The sequence below is a fragment of the Equus quagga genome, unplaced genomic scaffold, assembly GCF_021613505.1.
Source record: "Equus quagga isolate Etosha38 unplaced genomic scaffold, UCLA_HA_Equagga_1.0 HiC_scaffold_832_RagTag, whole genome shotgun sequence".
Taxonomy (NCBI): domain Eukaryota; kingdom Metazoa; phylum Chordata; class Mammalia; order Perissodactyla; family Equidae; genus Equus; species Equus quagga.
In genome coordinates this window covers 15274-19011 of record NW_025794745.1, presented here as the reverse complement: position 1 = coordinate 19011, position 3738 = coordinate 15274, and the positions used below count along the sequence as shown (strand labels likewise).

General features: G+C 65.4%; 1 non-coding gene across 1 annotated transcript; it reads left to right on the top strand.

Moving 5' to 3' along the window:
- Positions 1 to 1268: 1268 nt before the first annotated feature.
- On the top strand, positions 1269 to 1459 carry LOC124232601 (U2 spliceosomal RNA). Its single transcript, XR_006886897.1, has one exon. It is a non-coding gene; the product is annotated as a U2 spliceosomal RNA (small nuclear RNA).
- Positions 1460 to 3738: the final 2279 nt, after the last annotated feature.

Below are 3738 nucleotides of genomic sequence, written 5' to 3'. Positions count from 1 at the left end.
AGCAACGTCCTGGGGGTCCCGCGGCCCCTGGCGCGGCGCTGAGAACCGGGGAGAGGGCGATCGTCCGCTCCCCACGCGAGAGGGGGAAAGCCCAGGAGTCACAGAGCCGAGAGCCCGGGCACGGTCGGGCAGGGACGTGACCGCGGATGTCCCCTGCCCCTAGCAAAACCACCGCGTTCCAGGCCTCGCGCCGGCCGACCCGCGCGTGTCCGACCAGCAACCCTCCTCCCCTCCTGCGCTTAGGGCTTCCCTCTCGTAGACTCCGTCGGTTTAGCGGGACCTGGGCTCCAGACGCGGGCGGTGGTCTTGGGACAGGGTGAGGCCCGCAGGTCAGCCGCCTGGGCTCAAATCCTGACTCGGCTGCCTGCTCGCTGTGTGGCAGCGGACACGTTTCTCAACCTCTCTGGTCTCGGTTATCCCGTCTGCGAAAGGAGCTGATAATAGCTTCAGCCCGCTCTAGGGTCTCGAGGATGCAAGCAGGTTAAGACGTACGAGGGAGTGCAGCGCAGCGCCGGGCGCGAGGCCCCGGTGGGGTGAGGGTTCGTGCCCCGCAGGGCCGACGGAACGGAGGAGTCAGGGAGGTTGGGGCCGCCCGTGGAGCCTCCCAGGCCCTGCAGCTCACCGCAGGCTTCGCGGAGAACCGAGGGAAGAAACGGGCGCCCGCCTGGCGGAGCGGGGGCTCTGGGTCGCGGAGGCTGGGCGCGGGGCCGGGGCGGAGACCGGCGCCCTCGCTCCCGCCCGAGTTCGCTCCCGCCCCAGGTCGGGGCCCCGGCTGGCGGCGCCGGGAGGACGCTCCTGTACCGGACGCACCGCGACGACGCCGCGGCTTGTCTTCGGGAGCGCGCGGACCGCCGTCGTCCCACAGCTCCCTTCCGCGGACGCCCTCCCGCCGCCCGACCCCAATGCCCCCGCCTCCGGCCGGGAGCGGAGCGGCGGGCGGCAGGCGCGGCGGCCTCCAGCGCCCGCGCGGGCTTCCGCGGAAGCCGGGGTGGTGCCGGGCCGACGGGGCCCGGGCGGAGCGCGACCCTGGCGGCCACGCCTCCCCGGGCGGGGCATGCAAAGAGCGCCGGGGCCTCCCGGGGAGGACCGGAGGGCTCGGAACCGGGTGGGAACGTGGACCGGGAGTGCCGAGGACAAGGCGGCGGCGCCGCGGCCGGAGGGAAGCGCCGGCGGGCGAGCCGAGGGTGTGGCCCGAGGGCGATGCGGCTCACCGTGACTTGAATATGGATGACAGTGCGACGGCGACGGCGAGGGGACGGGCTACGGGCATCGCTTCTCGGCCTTTTGGCTAAGATCAAGTGTAGTATCTGTTCTTATCAGTTTAATATCTGATACGTCCTCTATCCGAGGACAATGTATTAAATGGATTTTTGGAGCAGGGAGGTGGAATAGGAGCTTGCTCCGTCCACTCCGCGCATCGACCTGGTATTGCAGTACCTCCAGGAACGGTGCACCCCCTCGGGGGGCAGAAAGCAGTGTTGGCAACGACAGGCTGGTTGGGCTCTGGGGCGGTTACAACTGTTTCTCTGGTTTTGCGACTGGTTACCAAGCGTAGTCTTTTTGCTGGTTCGGTTGCTTTCTGCTCACTGTGTGCGCTTGGGGGTTTCCGGCTCTCTCATGTAGAAGATGGTGTCTTGAGTCTTAATCTGTTGCTTAGGGTGTGGACGGAAACCTCGGCAACACGGCCCCGGCGGTAGACGTCCGTCTAAGGTTAAATTCCTTTGTTTCGGGGCCGCCCCGTGGCCAAGTGGGTAAGATCGCGCGCTCTGCTTCGGCCACCCAGGGTGTCGCCGGTCCAGGTCGTGGGCGCGGACATGGCGCTGCTCATCAGGCCACGCTGAGGCGGCGTCCCACAGGCCCCAGCTAGGAGGACCCGCAACTAAAATATACAACTATGTACCCGGGGGGGCTTTGGGGAGAAAAAGCACTTAAAAAAAAATTTCTCTGTGTGTTTCGAATCATGCGAGAGAACCAGCGAACTTCTGTCCAGCTCTCTTGTTAGTGACGTCTAGCCCCCCGGGCTCTCCCTCGCGGGACTCCGGGCACCTGCCGCGCGGTGCCGCGACCCGGCGGAGCGAGGCCCCGGGAGCGGAGGTCACGCGCCGCAGGTCGAGCGGTGAGTCGCCTTTGCCGGCAGTCGCACCGCAGGGGCCGGGCCTGGAGCCGAGTGGTCGGGCTCCAGAGTCCCCGAGGGGCGCGTCTGAGGCGTCCCTTCCACGGGGGACCGCCCGTGGTCGCCGTCATGTGTCTGCCGCCCCCTGTGCAGCCGCCAGGATCAATCCCGTCACACTCTGTCCCGGGGTGTGTCGGCCACCACAGGGAGGTGCGGGGCTCCCCCTCAGCTCTCGTCGGCGCCTCCCCCACCCCGGCCTCCTGAAACTCTCTCAGCCGCCTGCCACCTCTCCCGTGTATTCGCCGCCTCTTCTCTCGAGTGTTGTCTTCATCCGCCTGCTTGACCTCGCCCTCCGGCCCCTGAGGTTGGCCCAGGCCGACAGGGTGGGGACGAACAGTTTCTGGTAGAAATACATCAGGCGGATGCGTTGTGAATAGGTGGGCGCCGCCTCCCATTTAGGTGACTTAAATCCCGTTCCTTCCTGTAGCCCTAGAATCTCTCTGCCGGACCCCTACCGCCCAGAAGAGACGACAGGCCGATGGGGTCACGCCTCCAAAGGCCTTCCCTGAGAGGGAGGGAAATTCGGCCGGGGAGCTGTGTGGCGGTGTTGATGCCCTTTGGCTGCACGGCGGGCTCTCCTGGGGGCTCGATGAAATCAGACGCCGTCCCAGCACCACCATACGGCAACGGGATTGGGATCTCTGGGGTGGGGGCCCGAGGGTTTCCGGCGCACGGTGTGCCTCCGGGAAGCACTCCTTGGAGCCTCCGGTGAAGACTCTGCCGGTCAGCTTCCTGCGAAACGACGGATTTTCCACGACGGTGAAAGCGTTCGGCGCGCTCCTGCAAAGCCAGTCACGAGTGGGTTTCCGACAGTCCCAGGCCGGCTTCGCGTTTAACACACCGGAGGCGCTTGGCAAGCGGTGTGGGAACGAGGCCATAGTGAATTCCCTGGTTCTGTCACAGGCAGAGGACCACCCGGCCCTAGCAGGTGTGAAGGAAACGGGGACCCCTCTCCCTGGTCTGACGGGCGAATCTAGCCAGCGAGCTGCAGAGGCTTAAAGTCAGTAGGCCGGAAAGCCAAGCTGTCCTGTGAGGCAGCCGTGCAGGCCTGGCAAGCCTGTGTCTAGACGACCTTGCAACCCCTCCCCCCGTGACTGAAGACGCCAGCGGGATGCATCAGCAGCGGAAGAGATGGCGGGTACCTCCCTCTCACGTTGCCCGGCTGCGGTTCCCGGAGACTGAGGGAAAGAGTGAGGACCCTGGTCCTTGCCCCCTGCCCACGCATAGATAGCACTGACCTTACAGGCCCCGTGTCACGTATCACCAGAAAGTTCTCGTTGTCCTTGCAAGATGACTATCAGATGTGTAGGCCCTTTCCTGCACCTACCCTGCTTTGTTAACAGGCGTGTGAACTGCGCTCAGACCTGGAGACCTCAGAGTCCTCTGGTGGACCGTTTCCTAGGCTTCGACCTCCTCGCTTTGGTTACCGAATAAGCTCCTTTAATTCACCTTCCCCCAGACTCTCTAGTTCAGTCCACACGGGGAGGCCTTGGGACCCGTGCGGGAATACGTTGAGAGCCAGTCCCGTAGCTTCTGTGTTGAGTTGCCCTCTGCGGGACCGGATG